The sequence below is a fragment of the Macaca mulatta genome, chromosome 17 (genome assembly GCF_049350105.2).
Source record: "Macaca mulatta isolate MMU2019108-1 chromosome 17, T2T-MMU8v2.0, whole genome shotgun sequence".
In the NCBI taxonomy this organism is placed as follows: Eukaryota; Metazoa; Chordata; class Mammalia; order Primates; family Cercopithecidae; genus Macaca; species Macaca mulatta.
In genome coordinates, this window is record NC_133422.1 from 5,717,012 (window position 1) to 5,736,933 (window position 19,922).

The 19,922-nt window shown below is 41.4% G+C and overlaps 1 protein-coding gene and 1 non-coding gene across 3 annotated transcripts in view; both read left to right on the forward strand.

Moving 5' to 3' along the window:
- ATP8A2 (ATPase phospholipid transporting 8A2) overlaps positions 1–19,922 on the forward strand; it is a 653,085-nt gene that overhangs the window by 131,405 nt on the left and 501,758 nt on the right. The gene's annotated exons all lie outside the window — the stretch shown is intronic.
- LOC114673665 (U6 spliceosomal RNA) lies at positions 18,523–18,629 on the forward strand. Its single transcript, XR_003724428.1, has one exon. It is a non-coding gene; the product is annotated as a U6 spliceosomal RNA (small nuclear RNA).

Consider the following 19,922-nt stretch of genomic DNA (forward strand, 5'->3'; position numbering starts at 1 on the left):
TAAATTGGAAGGTAACAGGGCTTGATGATTATCAGATGCTCTGATCTCGAGTAGCCCAGAATTTTTAAAAAAGTCCTGTTTGCTTAGAGGAACAATTTGTTCTCTTAGAGAGGCACAGGTGGAGTTGACCTTTGTATGCAGGTCACATTTTGGATGAATGCATTGCTGTGCTTTTGTACTAGAGTATTTCATATTCTTATTAAAATATCAGGAGGAAATGAGAAATCTCAGTACTATGATCTGCTTGCATGGGTTGATGTGTTAATTCAGCCCTTTGGATCTAAAGCTACTCTGGGCACGGCTTGTGTTTGGCTGGCACCGTGCTGAAGTGTTGAGACCGTCGTGGTAATGAGACCAAAGTGCAGGGGCTGACTCCCTCTGCAGACCGCAGGGCCCTCGGAGGACCTCCTGCAGGTGCGTGCTCTTCATGTGAGCAGGTGGTGGGGCGTCCACAATATGTGATGTATCATGATCAACACAGGTCAATCACCTGATTTGAGAAATTCTTTGAAGTTTGAGGTAGGCCATTAGTAGTATCAAAAACAGAAGGAATATTATGTGTGATTAAAGCCGTGAAAGGAGCTATTATTCCTGTGAGATTTGTAGGCTTCATATTTTACTCTAACACATTTTAGACTGAGTTAAACACAGAGTACTTTTTAGGTTTAATTTAACCATTCAAAAGAATGGTTAGTTTTACGACTGATTGCCTATTAAATTCCTGACTATTACGGGAAATAAAAAGTTTAATAGCTGAATGAAAATTGAGTTTGCACTATCTAATTTGGTTTAGACCATACTTTTTCAGATTTCAGGGGAAAATAAAGGCTGTTTTAATGTATGAATGCTCACGAATGTTTATTTGATTCTGCAATGTTAGTTTATTTTTCCATTAATGGGAGAATTTGAAGGTATGTTAAGCCAACCTAAGCAAATATCTATAATTTAGACCACTGCTTTTTCCTAGTCTATCTCCCCTCTTGAAGATAACTATTTAAAAATAAGATTTTCAGCCGGGCGCGGTGGCTCACACCTGTAATCCCAGCAGGAAGGCCGAGGCGGGCGGATCATGAGGTCAGGAGATCAAGACCATCCTGGCTAACATGGTGAAACCCTGTCTGTACTAAAAATACAAAAAATATATATATAGCTGGGCATGGTGGGGGACGCCTGTAGTCCCAGCTACTCGTGAGGCTGAGGCAGGAGAATGGCGTGAACCCGGGGGGTGGAGCTTGCAGTGAGCAGAGATCGTGCCACTGCACTCCAGCCTGGGCGACAGAGCGAGACTCCGTCTCAGAAAATAAATGAATAAATACATAATAATAATAAAAGATTTTCATTGTCCAGCACTTGTTCGTTGTAATTTTTGCCTGTTTCACTTAATCCATATGCTGTCTACCCATACACGTGGACACATGTGCTCTGAATATGAGTTGAAAATTTTGGGCACCCAATACGGGGCAGGTGTCATGCTCGTTGTTAGGATTTAATGGTCAATAGGGTGAGACTTGCAGTGTCGGAGAGATAAACAGGTGCTTATACTATGAATGGTGGATATTTGTGAGGAAAACATCAGTATCAAGGCAGCAAATACAGCAGCAATATTTGTGTGCCTGCTTGGATTTTCAGATAGTGGATTCTGACTAATAGAATTTGGTATTTCACCTTTAAAATTTCTCATCATAGAAGTAAATCAGTAAGCTCTGCGGTGTGAAGGGACTCGAGTCTTTCCGTGATCACCCATTCCACAGAATGCTTATTCTACACGTGCACACCTCTTCTGGTTCTCACAAATTCTCCAATGATACTGCAGATTCAGTCTCTCAGACGGGCCTTGTTACTGATGATGTGCCTAACAGTTAAGCTGGTCTTTTTGGTGATAGAATTGGCCAATGTGGATAATCCTGTTAATACCCTACCTAAGCCAAACTCAGAGGATGATATTAGATAGCATGAATCTAGTCTGAAAAGTTTTTTTAAAACCCTGCAGGTGTATTCAAGTAAAAATTGAGTGTAGCGGTTTAAATAATATTGGGAAGAGCTAACATTTGTTGAGAACATACTATGTCCCCAATGCCATTAGAAGCATTTTATTTCTATTAACTCCATGCTTGACTTCCATTTTGCAGGTGATGAAATTGAGGCATGGACTGATTAAATAACAAGCCTGGGGCTCATGGCAGACCCAGGAGTGCAGTGGCAGAGCTCATGCTTTCAGCCACTCTGCTTCATCTTTGGAGGCAGGATGCTGAATCCCGTACTCAGAGACTGTTTATATACAGAGTAGTGCTAATGTGTTGTTCTAATCAGTACCCAGGAGGACATGGACACTTTGCCTAAGGAAAGTAAAACTGAGATTCCTTGTATTTGACAATAAAATAGAATCTCCATGTGGCAGGGGATAACTGCCCCCAAGATCCATTTTCTATCCCACGCCAGTTGTTGCCCTGTATTCTGGCCTAATTACGTGTTAGTACTCCCACAGGCCAACTATGGGCCCAGACCTTAGTGTATAGTAACCCTCACCAGATTGAACGCAGCATTTAAGGAAGACTTGGCAAAGGTGAATGTGTTGCTCACAGAAACAAACCAAGAGGGAGATGAGTCTTGAGTGTGACTTGCAGGTAGAGCTATATGTAAGACCCTACTTCACAAATAATGCCTAGTTCTGAATCCGTATCAGGTGGAATATTTCAGAACATGAGATTTGGAGCCAGACACGCTTGGCCCTGACGACACAGACACCTTGGTGAACCATGTGTTGTCACGTTTGGGGGGTTGAATCTTGGTTTAGCTATTGCGTAGCTACATGAGCCTGGGCCAGTCAGCACCTTCTTCAAGAGCGTTTCCACCTTTGTAAGTTGGTGCTTATCTAGCAGATTTGTTTAAAGGTCAATTGCTGGGCATATGTTAATTACCAGGTTGGATGCCAATAATTTCTCGTTGGGGACATCATGTTCTATTCATTCAGGAATGGTGTGGCTATTATCTCAAACTCTGCCAAGACACGTACTGGTTCTCCTCTCCAGTGTCCTCTTTTATTTAATGTTTGTAGAGTGCTTCCCTGAGCTGGTTCAGTTAGGAAAACAGACAGTAAACCACAGAACTAGATAACTTCAGATTATAATAAGGGCTGTTAAGAAAATAAACAGGAGACATGAGGAAAAGTTGGGATAGGGTGGGGGAAGACCAACGGGCAACTTACTGTGGAGGCGACGATTGTGTTAAGATGTGAGAAGAAGGAGGTAGAGCAGGGTGGGAGGAAGACACCAGGCAGAGAAGACAGCAAGGGCAGAGGACAGCTATGCTACCCCCTAGTCCTAGGGCAGCACAGCTGAAACTCCCCAAACATGACAACCCCACCGTTCACCAAGGCGTGTGTGTCATGGGGGGAGTAGATTGTTTCCTCATAAATCCTTCATTTTATAGTTATCAAAGTGCCCTCCAAAAGTGTATTGCCTGCTTCCTTCTTATCTTGAAGTGTGGTACAGATCAGTAAGATTCCTGTTTCCCTGAACTTGGAAGGAAGGCACAATAGGGTGAGCAAGGTTCCACACAAGTTATTAGAGACTGCTAGAGAGAGAGAGTGCTCCTGTTTGCCCTAGAGAATTCAGGTGAACTCAATTATGTTATTGTAGAGCTTTTCTGAAGGTGTAATTGAAGTATTCAGGTGTAACATCATAGGATATGCAGGTAAGATTTGTCTCATTGAAATAACACCTTTAAACTTCCCAAAGGTTTTAAATGTCTTAGTCAATTAAAACAGTGCATCAGTGTTACACTGCGGGCATGGATTAGCTCCATAGTATTGTGTGGAGTGCTCTTGCAGTGTTAGAGAAATGAACTAAAGTGAAATGGAATTAAAGCAGAATATAAAGACCATGAGAGTAATAACAGTGGTAACTTGAGACACAATATATAATTTTTTTTTGAGACAGGGTCTCACTCTGTTACCCAGTCTGGAGTGCAATGGTGCAGTCTTGGCTCACTGCAACCTCCGTGGCTCAGGGGATCCTCCTACCTCAGCTTCCTGAGTAGCTGGGACCACAGGCATGCATCACCACACTTGACTAATTTTTTTTGTGCTTTTTGTAGAGGTGGGGTTTTGCCACATTGCACCGGCTGGTCTCAAACTCCTGGACTCCAGCGATCCACCTGCCCCAGCCTCTCAAAGTGCTGGGATTACAGGCGTGAGCCACCTGGCCCCAATACATATAAGTTTAAGTTAAAACATTTTTGTGTATTTTTACATTTTTGAGGCATGTAAACATATTCCCTGTGCATTTTTTCATTTGTACGCCTTATGTATTTTTTTCACTTCTGAAAAAGTAAACTTGAATGCCTGTCTTCTTCAACCCATGTTCGTATTTCTTTGACATACTTGACTCCTACTCGATGATGTGATACTATTTTAGAAGCGTGGCTGGGCAGAAAGGGGGAGGCATGAAAGAGATGCAGGAGTCACGTGTTTCAGCATGTACCTGAGATTTGTTTTAATCAAGGACGTTAAGACCTGCAGACACAGAAAGCGGCATCAGCAAGAAGTTTGTACTCACAGTTCCCTAGAAACACGAGGCTGGCACACCACGCAGGGCCACACACGGAAGCTCCAGTGGCTTAGGAAGTGTGGACAGTGGCCTTCCCTGTGGTTTCCATGGGAAGGGCAAGGTGGGGTGAGCAAGTTTGGAATTGGCTGGTATGGGTAATTTCAGTGAACTCTGGGCATGCAGGCTGCCCTGGTTGTGTGGGATCTGGCTCTGGGATGATCAGGGAAGGCTTGATGAATGAGAGTTTCTTAAGGGAGGCAGTTGGGAGGCACAGCACAAACTTTGGATCGGTTGGTTTGCATGTGAAAGACATATTCCCTGGCAAATTGTTTGCTGTTTCTAGGAATTAGCCCTAGAATGGGCTATCCTGTCCCAGGGTCAGTGAGGCCTCAGGGGCCAGAGCATTAGGGTCCAGAAAATAAGAAAACATAGTTATTAAACTATAATATGTTATGGGAAGCCTTCTGTTATTTATAATCAAATGGAGACAAGACACACATCCGTGGATAACTTGTAATGGAAGGTAGCATAAAGCTCAATGCTGAAGGGCGAGGTAATTTTCCCAGACTTCAGGGAAGGGAGATTTGTCCCCTGGGGCTCTGAGGAGATGTCTTACTGGATGGTAGAACAGCCCAGGGGTTTCCGGAAAGGAGTAGGACTAGAAGAAAGGAGGGTGAGTTCAGGACACAGAAAGACATGTGTGTCTGAAGCAGAGGTTTGCACTGGAGGGGGAGCAACCATTGGAAAGACATTGCGTGGAAGCAAATGTTGCACCCTTTAATTACAGGATGGAGAGCTCAAGAGAGGCGTTGTGAATTTATTAACAATGCAAATTCAGATCCCATACCCCGGCTTCGCTTCCAAACTCTGTTAGTTAAAAAGCAACCCTCTGGAGTAATGTCAAGCGCCTCAAAAATAAATTCTCAAATGCTGGCTATGATTTGGATCACAGGGTGTTTTTAAACATGCTGTGTGGCATGTCAGACAGCAGTCATGTGTCATTGTGGATAGATTCAGGCAATTAGGAGGTGTGGTGTGGGGAGGGTTTCCAATAGGCCATGATGACACTGGCAGTGAAAAAGGAGAAATAAACGGGAGATGTTTGGCTACATAGTTTAATTCAGATAAATCCTCATTGAGCCTCATTATAAGCTCATCATCAATCATTGGGAAAATGAATTTACTGTCAAGTATTGAAGCTTAGAATGCTGCCAGTGGGCATGCGTTTTTTTCTGTGGAGGGTATCTGTTATTGTCGTCTGATTCCCACAGGGACTAGAACCCAGTGAAAGTGATTCTGAGTCTGGGGTAGGACAGACAGCAGTGTGAAGCATGCCTCTGTCACTTGCTTTTTGGGTGATACAGGGCAAGTTAACTTTTTAAGCTGCTAATAGTAGCTACAGATAGTAACTGCTATGATAACATTCAGAAGAACAGTGGTAGCGGGTGGATCCTGTACCTGGAACACTGACGAATTCACTCCTACTTGTCCTTTGGACTCAGATGTGACTGCGTGCGCGTGTCGTATCACCTGCTTGTTATGGCTGTCGCACTTGGCACCGCACAGCGTCATGGCCTGCATGCCGTGCTCTAGACTCACACACCTGGAGGCTGGCACTGTGTGGGTTCTGGTTTCTAGTACAATCGTGTGTAGGCGTAGTGGGTGTTTTCACGGCTGTGGTTTTGCTAGGCATTGTAAGAGACATTGCCACACCCGAGTGGTGGTTCTGTTTATTAGCTTAAGAAGAGACCACTTGGGGACTTGACTGAGCTTTTGAGCATTCAGAGCTGTCCAAGGGAGAGAGCTGTCATGGAGGTGTCCAAGCGGGGGCAGAACGTCCAGGACTACGCACGTGGGATCAGTGTACTGCCTGGATGGAAGCGCCTCTCTGATGTTGGGTCTAGAAGAGACATGAGCTGCCACCTGGCTTCACTCCTCACCCCTCCCTGTATAGTTCAAACAGCGACTTACGCAAAGTTGTGTGATGAGTTGGTGACAGCTCAGCCAGACTCGGCCTGGTTGCCGTGTGCAGCGTCGAGACCAAGTCCGAAGCTCCTTCTGTGGAAACGCATGCTGGTTGAGAAGAAATCCATGACATACCCAAGCAGAGCAGCCTTTAGAGAGTGGAATGAAAAGGGAAGTAGTCCTACAGTTCGTGAGGTGGGAAAGGGTGGCCGGCATGCTGACAGGGAGCGAAGCCGTGAAGCAGCATTCATACGGAACTTTCCAGCTGCAGGAGTTGTGCTGAGATGGGAATTTGCTTTCTGGGTGAGACGCTCGGTACTGGTGCTACCCTTGGGCGTTTGGAGGATCCAAATCCACAAGAACTCAGCCTCCACTTGCACCTGGGGCCGGGACAAGACCTCATGTGCTCAGTAGAAAGAAATACCTCCCTTTTGGAAGGAGTAAGATGTTGGAAAAATAATTAAACACTCTGGATATTTTCTCTTGTGGATCTTTCAGAGTTTGATCAGGTGCCACACACTCTGATGCTGAAAAGGATAGTCATACAGTCAATTGTGAAGAAAATTAAAGTCCGGTTAAAGCCGGAATACTTAATGGCAAGTTTGCCGTAGCATGTGACTCTGAGCCTGTTGCCAGCGTTCGGTAGGTAGAGGCGTAAAGATGTGCGTGCATACACACTGGGTGCAAGATACCAGCTCAGAACCAAACAAGGCGTGTAGATCTTTAAAAAAACTTCTCCAGTAGGAATTTGGGATTGTCCTTTGTTGATGATTATCCAAATGTTTACAAGCACCGTGAAGTAACATTCTCTATCTGAACTCCTCGAGCTATAAGAGATGATTCTGCCGTGTCCATGGGTATGCAATGCACTAGAGAGCGTGTTGGAAGGAACCCAGTGGGGATTTGTCGTCTGCTTCCCTCTGCCTCATTCCAATGCAGAGTCGTTCACTGGTACTTTCTTGCCCCACTGCCCTGCTACCCCAGTCCAGTTGTGCATTGAATACTGTCAGTATTCAGTATTGTCTATATAAATGGTATGAGGATTAGGTATTATACTGATAGAATTATTGGTGGATTGGTAATTGGTATAGGATTTGGAAGAGATAGAACTGAATGGTACCCCATTATTTAAAAATCATTTTTCATCTAACATCTGTTTATGTTTTTTCAGAAGTTGTAGTTAGATTATTTATTGAGAACAATTTTTAAAAATCTTCCCTTTCCTTTTTTTTTTTTTTTTTTTTTTAAAAAGAAGTACACAGTGTTCAGACAGAGTCACTTTATAGTGTGATGGGAAAGGTCACATATAATGATCTGTGGTCCCCTTGCTAGTAAGTGCATGTCCCTAAACTAGGCTATTGTTCTCATTACTTCTAAATCTTTGCTTGGGTCAGTCGGCTTGAGGCCATCAGATACTATTAACTTTGGTCTGTATTCTCAGAATTGTATTTTTTTTTAGTGAGAATTTACAGTTATTGTTTAGTTGTTGGAGAAATTACTGCTCTTACCCATCTTCCTCTTTCTTTTTTTTTTTTTTTTTTTTTTTTGAGACGGAGTCTCGCTTTGTCGCCCAGGCTGGAGTGCAGTGGCCGGATCTCAGCTCACTGCAAGCTCCGCCTCCCGGGTTTACGCCATTCTCCTGCCTCAGCCTCCTGAGTAGCTGGGACTACAGGCGCCCACCACCTCGCCCGGCTAGTTTTTTGTATTTTTAGTAGAGACGGGGTTTCACCATATTAGCCAGGATGGTCTCGATCTCCTGACCTCGTGATCCGCCCGTCTCGGCCTCCCAAAGTGCTGGGATTACAGGCTTGAGCCACCGCGCCCGGCTTCCTCTTTCTTATGTGAGATAACTTGATAGTAGTCACTTTACTAAAAATAGTATATGTGTTGGTTTTAGAATTATTGGATTGAATGGGTCTGAAATTGCTTTGACTCCAGTCTCAAGTTTGCAGATGATAAAACTTCTATTAGATTTGTTAAGTAGGATTTGTTTTTTCGGGGGTGGTGGTGGTGGTGGTCACAACCCATTGGAAATGCCTGTTAATCAATCTCTCTCTGTCTCTCTCTCTCACGAGATCTATTGATGTATACCCTTTATTCTTCCAGTTTCTTTTCTCAAAACCACATAAACCCGCTTGATTTATTTTTCCTTTTATAAGACCATTATTTTCTTTCTTGCTTTTCATATAACCTTAATGTCTGATATTAAAGTCTGATTAGTAAAATCATTTTGTGTTTTATAACTGGTTATACATGTTGAAGTCACCTTCACACATATAAAATTTAACTTCATAGACTTCTTAAAACACAACCTGATGTAAGTACCTTCACTTTTATCACACGCTTAACCCTTTATATTTTGTGTTCTCAGTGTATCTGACCTAGAGACTGTATCTCTCTAGAGATATTACAGTTCTGAATCTGTATCCAGAAGGATGTACACATCCCTGTTTTGCACACATCTGTAGTTCTGGTGGACATTACCAGGAAAGCCTACTCACTTATTTCCCTTTCAAAACTGTTGCCAGCTGGCTACCATGTTGATGGCTCTACATGACTTAATATTATTATATACGATATATGCTATATCATATTCTATGATAATATTAAATATCATTAACAAGATATTATTAATATCAGACATATTCTTGCCTTCCTTTGTATTCTCCTGTACAGGCATTCTTTCCTGCTCTAGAATTATAAATTAACTGCAACTTCACAAGACCTGCGAAAGAGAAAGGAAAAATGGTGGCCTCCAGGGCAGAGTGTAGAGATAGAGGTGTGGAAAAGTCAAGCAGCTTCTCCAAGCTCACGCTGGGATTAGACATCAGCTTTCCATGTCCCCGCCCAGGCTTTGGTTATTCTGAGGAAATTGGATCTAACAAGTGTTTGGTTACAGCTTCCTATAAAGGATAGTTATGTTCAGCTTTGTTGAAAATCCAATTGTGTGTTTCTCCCAGATAATACCTAATGATGAGAGAGCTGTTCCGCTCTGCCTGCTGAAAGTTGTTGATTTTCTAGTTGAGTGGGACTTATCTGAGGGGAGATTTTTAGCTCCTGATTCTAGGTCATTCATTTCTATGGATGCTATAATGGGTACATGCTTTTTTTGTCATGCCTCAGACACAAACCATTAATATTTCTGCTCTTTCTTATTTATGCAAGGTATAGAATAGTCCCAGTTTGACTCCCTATAGAATAGTCCCAGTTTGACTCCCTATAGAATAGTCCTAGTTTGACTCCCTTACAGGGTGGACTGGGGCCAGATGTACCACCTGGCCGACCTCATGTATGGAAGCCAGGAGGCCATGTCTTGGACGTTTGTTTAATTCAGAAAAAGGCATCAAGGCATATATTGCCCGCCAGTTTTGTGCCAGATGTGCTCAGTTGGAAACCTTTGAAACTGGAAACATTCATGAGACAGAGTTCTGGCCAATGCGATGGTAGCTGAGGGCATCTGAGGAAGCTCCACTTCCCGGATTGAGCTGCCCAGTTCTCTGTTTCTCCTTGTGTGGAACACGGCTGTGGATCTAAAGGGGAGCAGCAACTGTGACACCGTGACACCATAATCCCGAAGCGCTGGGATTATAGGTGTGAGCCACCATGCCTGGCCTGAAGGTTATTTTAGACAATATTTTAAATAATTTTGTACATGAAACAAAGTTTGTGTACATTGAACCATCAGAAAGCAAAGGTGTCATGTCAGTGCTCAAAAAGGTTTGGATTTTGGAGCATTTCAAATTTCGGATTAGGGATATTTAACCTGTGTGTGTATATATACAGTACAGTACAGTATATATATATATATAAAATATATATATAAAATAACATATATAAAACTTATAAATAGGAAACTAAATATGTGTGTATATATCTATATATCTCTATATAAATTTTGGTAAGGAATAATATTGTTTAGGGGGAGATATTACCTTACCAAGAGCCAGAACATGTATAAAACTACTGTAAATTAATGTGATATTGGTTGGGAATTGACAAAGGTATTCATAAAACTAAATACATGCCAATATATTGAAGAGTGATATCTCAGTTAAATGGAGTGGATTATTGTGCTGGTACCATTCTTTGTGTGTGTGTGTGTGTGTGTGTGTGTGTGTTTTGTTATTGTCGTTGTTTTTTTGAGAAGTTTTGCTCTGTCACCCAGGCTGGAGTGTAGTGGTGCGATCTTGGCTCACTGCAGCCTCCACCTCCCAGGTTCCAGCAATTCTCCTGCCCCAGCCTCCTGAGTAGCTGGGATTACAGGCACGTGCCACCATGCCTGGCTAAGGTTTGTATTTTTAGTAGAGACAGGGTTTCACCATGTTGGCCAGGCTGATCACGAACTCTTGACCTCAGGTGATCCTCCCTCCTTGGCTTCCCAAAGTACTAGGATTGCAGGTGTCAGCCACTGCGCCAGGCTGTGCTGGTACCATTTTTAAATAAGTGGTTGTGTGTCAGGATGAAGTCAGAACTGAATTCTATCTTTTATTATATATGAAAACAAATTCTGATTGCAGAAATTAAAGACTGATATAATAAAATCAGTAAAGACAGTCTTAGCCATTACATATATAATGAGGTTGGGGAAGAACTTCTTAATACTAATCTAAGGTGCTATAAATATTTTGGAACATGTCCAATGTCCAGTACCTCTTTGTATGTCAAAGGTGCTGTTAAAAACTTGATATAAAAATAAGTGATCTAGAAAACAACTAAATGCAAACTACATAATATAAAATAGAGTTAACAGACAGTTCCAAGAGGCTTTGCAAAGGGACACTGGGAAGATCAACAAACCAGTGGGAAAATGGGCCAAGTGTATGAGGAGATGATATGGCTCTCAAATGTGTGAAAATATATTCAACTTGATTAGCAGTCAAGGAAATGCAAATTAATGTGACAGTGATGTCTTACTTGACATAAGACTGAGTACTATAAAAAAAAAAACTGTTAATATCTGTTGCTGGCAGGAATATGCATGCAAATAATACTCCAACACATTGCTGCTAGAAATGTGAAGTTTTAAAATCCTTTTAGCATGTTATCTACTATATATTAAAATTTATGCTCCTCTAGGACAGAAACAAGACATTAGGTAGGAACTTAGGAAATCTGAATGCAATGTGGACTGTAGTTTAATTTTTAACAACCACGTGACCCTTAGACTCATTAATTCCACTTCAGGACAATTGATCTCAAATAATCAAACTCATCAGTATTCATGGACATATGAACATGGGTCTTCGTTGAGACATGTCTTATAGTATACAAAGCCTGGAAATAAAGTAAATGCTCATCATAGAAGAATGACTGAATAAATCATGGAATATTATATCACCATTAAAAAGGATGAATAAGAATGAGTACAATTGGCTTGCAAGGATTTTGCAATATTGTTGAGAAAGAAAAAAATTCAGAAAATGGCATAATGTCTCATACTTGTGGAACATTGGCAACTCTCTGTGTAAATATGTGTGTTGAGACATCTATGTAAGATTGTATAAACTTGGAGTAAAGTCTGGAAATGTATATAGGTTGTTATTAAAATAACCACATGTAAATCACTTACATATTTGTATTAGATGATGCATATATCCACATAAGCAGATTTTCTGGAAGCTAATGGTATTTACACTTCAGGATGTCTGCCCCAGGGCCCCAGAAGGGACCCTGCCAATGTCAACATGGCCAATTATTTTTGTATAATATAATAGACTTGAGCCTTGCTTGGGGTAAGAACACAATGTCTTTTCACCCAAACTTCCCCCTCTCTCATCCTTCTTCTGTTAGGAGGCATGTTTTGGAGACCTGGGTAAGGGAAAGTTGAGTTGGAAATAACATTTTGTTGGGTTTAGAGATGTATTTACATGGTGTGCAGTCACTTTTGTGAACAGGTAAATTATTAGTTCCCCCAGCATAGAAATAAGGACCAGAAGTATTCTTCCTGGCCACTTCTGCACCTGAGATTATTATATGGTGTAGCATGTCTAGAAGTATCAAAATATCAGTGTGGTATGTTATACTTGAAGTACGTGAGTCATATTGGAGAGACAGTGTTTGAAATGTGTGGAGCCAGAAGCTAGATTTTAAGTTTCGCTTACGAAGGAAATTTCATAGCAATTCGTCTAAACTTGACAACGATCATAAAAATTTACCTGGCATAGGTTGATAAGTTGCGGAGCTGAAAGAAGCTTTACCAAAAGATCAATTAAAAATAATTGATCAATTATAGCTAGAGGAAAGAATGAATTCTCTGTTCTTTCTATACAGACTATTTACAAAATTTTCTAAGAAACTATCCACACAAATTAAAAATGTGGAGGGGGAAGTATTATAGACTATTAATATTAATATTATAGTATTTAATAAAAATAGTATGTTTTCTGGATAAAGTGATGCATTTTTCAGCCTTCATGAATTTGTAATATGTTGTGATTTTTTTTCATTATAAGTAAACTTCACTTCTGTGCCCAATTTTGTTTTTGTAACACTGTATTTTTCTTAAAGCAAGATTCCCAAATTGTATACATGTTGTATACAAATTGCATCCAGTCCCCACAACATTTAATATTCTCCTTCTCTGATTTCTGGGTAAACTAATGAGTAAATGAAATGAAAAGATGACTAAACATTTTAGAATTACTTAGGAATGAATTATAGTACTTTGTGTTTTTAAATTAAATGGCTATAAGTGAATATGCAAGAACCAAATGCAATAAGGCTATTACAGTTCTAAGGCTAAACATCGCTTCTCTGAGGATCCTTATTAGATCATTGATGAAGAACTGGAACTTCATCTGGCGCAGGCCCCCAGTGTTGTTTACTTTGCAGAAAACACTGCTATGCTGGCTGGCCAGTAGAGGGCACTGTGCTGTTGGTCTGAGTTGTACAGTGAGCGTTCCACCTGCAAGGCGTGGAGAGGTGGTTAAGATGATAAATATTTTATGTGACCAGCCTAGAGCTCGCAGTACAAGACAAGAAATTGCTTTCTCTCTCTGATGCTCTGCCTTTGTCTGTCCCCGTGGTCTAACACTCTCTCTCTTACACACACACACACACACACACACACACACACACACACACACAGAATGTTGAAATAAAGGATGGATTACAGATTGTACACTTTGGGTAGACATGAATAGAGAAAAGCTTGTTAGAGAAGATGACCCCTTGGACTGTTGGCTCAGAAGAGAAGGATGTGGTTTGATGAAAAGAAGAAAGAAAGATGTTCTAGGAATTTGGTGGAGGATGAAAGGAAGCAAGACAACTTAGTAAGAGCAAATACTTTGTAGAATAAAGTGATTTCCGTTTAAAGGGGAAGAACTGGACTCTTCGATTTCCCTGTGGGGTGAATTTTAGGGTAAAGACTCCTGTGCTGAAAGCCAGCCTGCTCATCTCAAAGGAATACATACAAACGTTGCACTCTGAGTGCTGTACTCATGTTTGTTTCTAGTTAGACTCTTATGGGGCAGATGACAGTTTCCCCTTCTTTTATCCATGATCTAGGTGTCAGTTGCCCCTGGCAAAAGGAAGTGATCGTGGGGAGTGATAGCAGATATGAGTAGTTACTAGTTCTTTTGTGGTGGAAGCAGTATAGAAACAAATTAGGTCTTTAGTCTGATTTCATGTTCTAAAAAAATCTCCTTATGTATGACCAGTCCTAAACTTAGCTAAAAGAATGGGCTGTCCCTTGACAGTTATATCTGGATACTACTTTTTTGTATTAAAGTATTATTAAAATAACACACGTAGTAGTTAAAAGTTCAAATAGTTTAGAAGTGCTTATCATGAAAATCAATAATCTCCTGCCCCTCTGTGCCATCCCAGTCCTGTTCCACCAAAGGCAACCACTTTGAACTCTTTGTGTTTTTAATTCTTTTGAAGGTTTCTACCTTATTTCAAAATTAAGTTTAGAAATGTGGTTTTCTCTACATTGTAAAATACAGTTTAGAAATGCTCTCTCTGAACTCTCTTATAGATGCAGATTTCAGTTGTTTACTTCAGATCCAAGTAGTGAGGCAGTATATCCTGTTTGCCTCTTTTCTAGTGTAACTTGCTTTTCCTGCCTTATTCTTCTCCTTAAACAATTTTTTTGCATATTAATTTTTATCTTTTCCATCAGATCAATACACATTTATATTATAAAACCTCTCTATATATTTTAAAATAAATATCCCAGAATAATCTCTTGGTTTTACCCCTTCTCCTCTGCAGCCCACCATCTTCTTGCCAGATGAGGCTGCCCTGTCCATGTGTTGCTGTAAAGTGGTCATCTTAGAACTTTCTCACTGCTTTCTTGATATTTAGACACTGTTGGGGAGTGGGGTGGGGGGTTGTTTCTTGATTACTGTTTTGTATTGTTGAAGAACATCTTGCAGTAAGAGGCTTCCTAAAAAAGCTTATGTGAAAAGTAGATTTGAGTGTCTTGATAACTTGGCTGGGTATAGAAATCTAAAGTGTCACTTTAGTGGTCTGTGTTGCTATTAAGAGACTCAATTTCATCTTGATTGTTTTCTCTTTATAAATAGGCTCTTTTTAATGTCTTTATGTTTTAGAAATAGTATTCTATAAAGAAAAATATTTAGTATTCTATAATGAAAAATTTTGGTGTGTGTCTCTTATTGTTTTGGATACTTGGCGTACCCTTTCAATCAGAAACCTTTTTTCTTAGAGTTCTAGGAACCTTTTCTGTATAACTTGTTAATATTATCTTTCTCTGGTTTCTGTGGAACTCTTAATAGTTGGATATTGGCCTTGTATTTGTACTATTAAGTCTCTTTTATTTTGTATTCTATAATGAAAAATTTTGGTGTGTGTCTCTTATTGTTTTGGATACTTGGCGTACCCTTTCAATCAGAAACCTTTTTTCTTAGAGTTCTAGGAACCTTTTCTGTATAACTTGTTAATATTATCTTTCTCTGGTTTCTGTGGAACTCTTAATAGTTGGATATTGGCCTTGTATTTGTACTATTAAGTCTCTTTTATTTTGCATCTTGTTTTTTTTGGTTTTACTTTCTGGGAAATTTGCTTAGCTTTATTTTTCACTTCCTTTTTTTTGGCAATATTTTAGTTATGCTAGCATACTTCCAATTGCCAATGGCTATTTTATTCTGTTTCCTTTTTAGAAATACCATCTTATTCTTGTTTTATGTGAATGTGTTATCATCTTATGACTCTGAGGATATTAGCATTAGCATTACTCCAAACTCTAAAATATTCTTTTAAAGTTTGCTGTACGGTTTCCTCAGGTCTCCCCTTTCTTCTGTATTCATTTAAAAATCTCTTTTTCGTGGTGGAGGCTTTCTACACACATTTGATAATTTTCAAAGAGGAAGTGTAGCAGGATGATGGGGTGCTCTGTGAGTGCAGGCCAGATAGCAAGCCTCACTTCTCAGTGAAGGACTTTTAGATATGAGTGTATGAGGTTTGTATGGGTGCCCTGGGAATACTCCTTGCTGTGGGTGTAGCAGCCTGGCTGTGTAAGATTTCGGTGTAACCAAAAGAAGGGGGCTTGTGAGAGAGGAACCATGTTTCTTTTATGAAGGCTTTTGCTTTGAACTCTTTATAGTTTATCTTGTGTGGTCCTCCAGACTCCTATAGTTTATCTTGTGTGGTCCTCCAGACTCCTAGCCCTGATTTCCTGTGTGAGCTCCTCTGTGTATGGACTTCAAATACCTCCCTTTGCTTTCTATGCTTGCCGCAGACCCTTTGCCATCATTGGTGTCTCATGAGTCTCCTGAGCTCTGCAGGCTGAAGCTGTTCCCCTCCTGTCCACAGGCTCCCCTGTCTCCAACGCACTGGGCTTGTGCCTGCCTCTGCCCTACCTAATATGTGATCGTGATAGTTAAGTTTCTGTGTCAACTCGACAGGGCTATGGGGTGCCCAGGCATCCGGTTGAACATTATTCTGAGTGTCTGCGAGGGCATTTCTGGATGAGGTTAGCATCTGCATCAGTAGAGTGAGGAAAGCAGGTGGCCTCCCTAGTGCGGGCGGCCCCATCAAACAGTGGAAGTCCTGACCAGAGCAACCCTCTGCCGAGTAAGAGGGAGCTCCTCCTGCCCGACACCCTTCAAACTGGCACATTAGCTTTTCCCGCCTTCAGAGCTACTGAAACAATGGTTCTTCCTGAGTTTCCAACCCGCCGGCCTTTGGACTGGAACCATACCACTGGCCCTCTTGCCCATTCCCACTGCTGGTGTTGGGGTATGCCAGACTCCGTAGTTGTGTGAGCCAATCCCTTATCATAAATCTACATGTCTCCAAGTGGCTCTGTTTCTCTGACATAATGACACTCTTATGAAACTGAATTATTATTTTAAAAATGGATTGACGTATCTTCTGAGAACCATTTGTGAAGGTAGAGCCCGTTCTTCCTGCCTGGCAGGCCAGGGCCCTTCCTTAGGCGGCAGCCCCTCTTGTGGGCGGGCTTCTCTCTCACTGCAGCTCATACTCGGAAAGCGTCTTGGAGGCATGTTCAACTTGTCTGGCAAAAGCAGAAAGAAATCTGCTTTAGAAAAAAGACAACCCCACATCTTAGCTAATGATTCCATTCCTAGTTGTGTGTGTGTGTGTGTTTTAAACTGACTGCATGTTTTTACAGTCCTTTCTAGTGTGGTAGGGGTGTCCCTGTAGGCAGAAGTGGTAAATGTGTTTTCATTTTATAATTGTCAGTCTGATCTAAAAGCTAGGCAGCCCTTAGATCGGGTCTTTACTGCTGTTAGAATCCTGCACATACAGACTGACTTACTCATATCTCTATGTGAGATTTCAGTTAGACACCTTCATGGATGGGTCCACTTTATGGAAATGTGAGCTGTACACTTTGGTTTTGTGCACTTTGCAATAGATGCATGATAGTCATAAAAATGTCAGTGAGAATAACGTTTGACAATGATGTGAGCAATCCAGAAAGATAGAATAATATATCTCGCCCCAGATTTTTAACTCTACAACACGAAGGCCAGATAGATATGGCTTTCTCCCCAGACCTAAGTGAAACAGTTGTGCTTTCCATACTGGAGACCTCTGTGTACCAGCCATCTCAGCTCCGGATGTTCTCCCAGCTTCACCACTTCAGTTTAGCTTTCCATCCAGATCATGTTTGATGTTTTAGTTCCTGAACCCTGTCTCCTTGGGAATCGTCCTTTCTGACAAGGTGTGTCCTCCCTGAGAACCAGTGCCCCCTTGACTGAGGACAGAGATGTTTGGGACCTGAACAGGATGGGTTTAGGCCCTTGCATTTGGATAACTCGATCTCAGAGTGGCTGCTCCACCTTACTTGGTTTGTGGCATGCCAACACTGAGGACAGCCTTAAACCTTTCCTTGTAGTAGGGATTATTTCCCTTTGTTTGGAAAGAATATGCTGAACTCTGAATGAGAGGCCAAATGTGGTATAATTAAATGCACTATGTTTTAGTGTTAGAGTTTGACACAGTGACCTGTTGTGTTTCTTTTGGGGCAGTGGCTGCATGGAGCCTGAATTGTGATGATTCCTGTACTTGTTGAGGCCAGGTATTTTTTATAACAAATAATTGTTGTTTCTTTTAATTGAAAATTGAGAAGAATCTCATTTAAAATGATCCTTCCCTTGCAGTGCAAAATTAAATAAATCTCACAACTCATTTTTTTTTTGTTTTTATACCATAAAGTTCACATTTTTTCTTTCTGTTTTTTTGGTTTGTTTTGTTTTTTTTGAGACAGAGTCTCACTGTCTCACCCAGGCTGGAGTGCAGTGGAGCAGTCTCGGCTCACTGCAACCTCCACCTTCTGGGTTCAAGCGATTCTCCTGCCTCAGCCTTCCAGGTAGCTGGGATTACAGGTGCCTGCCACCACGCTCAGCTAATTTATGTATTTTTAATAGAGACAGGGTTTCACCATGTTGGTCAGGCTGGCCTCGAACTCCTGACCTCAAGCAATCCCCCCGCCTCGCTCTCCCAGAGTGCTGGGATTACAGGCATGAGCCACTGTGCCTGGCCACAATTTTTTTTTTTTTTAATAAAGCACCTGGGCATGCTGACTTTGGCAGCACATAGACTACAACTGGAATGATACAGAGAAGACTGGGATGATCCCTGTGCAAGGATGACACACAAATTCATGAAGTGTTTTTTTTTATAGTTATATTTTTAAAGTTAAAAAACATCACTTGGGTAAAACTTGCTTTTCAATAATGTCACATTTCATGATATTAGCCATAAATATCTGACGTCTTGCATTTGGAATTGGTTATCTAAGAGTTGTTCTCACTAGAAGATCTGCCTGGCAGCATGCTCAGTGGTCAAAATGTTATCTGCTTCTCAGCTCATGTTTCCATGCAAGTGTCGTGATAAAGTGTTTCATGTCCATAGTTATTTATTGAATAATGTATTGAGTAATAGAACAGATTTGGAAATCTGATAGGAGCAGGGCAGTCACACTATTTAATAGGAATTATAGGTAGACTCTCATTTATGAACTTACCTTCAAAGGTGTATTGTAAGTTGATTGGTCAGCGGTCAACCTCCATTTCACTTGTTGGATGTGTTTTGTCACACATAGTCTGAAAGAGCCTATATGAGCCACAATAAAGGATTATATAGAGTTATAGCACTAATACCTCTCCTGGTCCAATTACTGCATTCTGGAAACAGGCTATAAGATAAAGCCGTGTCTGACACCCATTTTTCCTGCCGTAGACTAAGAATTAGGAACATGTTGAAAATAGAAATGGCAGTGTTTTAAAATGAACTTATTGACCTTTTTTTTTTGTAACTGGTGAGATTTCACTAGTTTAGCATTAATAAAATGAAGTCGCTGGGCGTGGTGGCTCACGCCTGTAATCCCAGCACTTTGGGAGGCTGAGACGGGCGGATCACGAGGTCAGGAGATCGAGACCATCCTGGCTAACACGGTGAAACCCCTTCTCTACTAAAAATACAAAAAACTAGCCGGGCGAGGTGGCGGGCGCCTGTAGTCCCAGCTACTTGGGAGGCTGAGGCAGGAGAATGGCGAGAACCCGGGAGGCGGAGCTTGCAGTGAGCCGAGATCGCGCCACTCACTCCAGCCAGGACGACAGAGCGAGACTCCGTCTCAAAAAAAAACAAAAAACAAAAAAAATGAAGTGAAAATTTCTTGTAAGGTGCTCCTATGTTACCATTGACAGGCTCTGTTTATCAGTGGGAATTCTTGTATTCGAGGTTATTTCCAGAACACAGTTTGGGAGGGATGGTTGGCAAAGCCTAAGGAATTGATGCCAGATGTGGAAGGCCGTGGGCTTTGCCATCCATTGGAATGTCCTCTGGGGTGGCTCCCAGGTGTGCGGTGATGTCCATCAAGAAGAGCGTCAGAGGGCCACTGAGGAGGGCCTTTGCATTTGGTGGTGTTGCTCTTGTTCTTTCTCTTGACGGTTGAATGCACTGCTAAGGAATCAG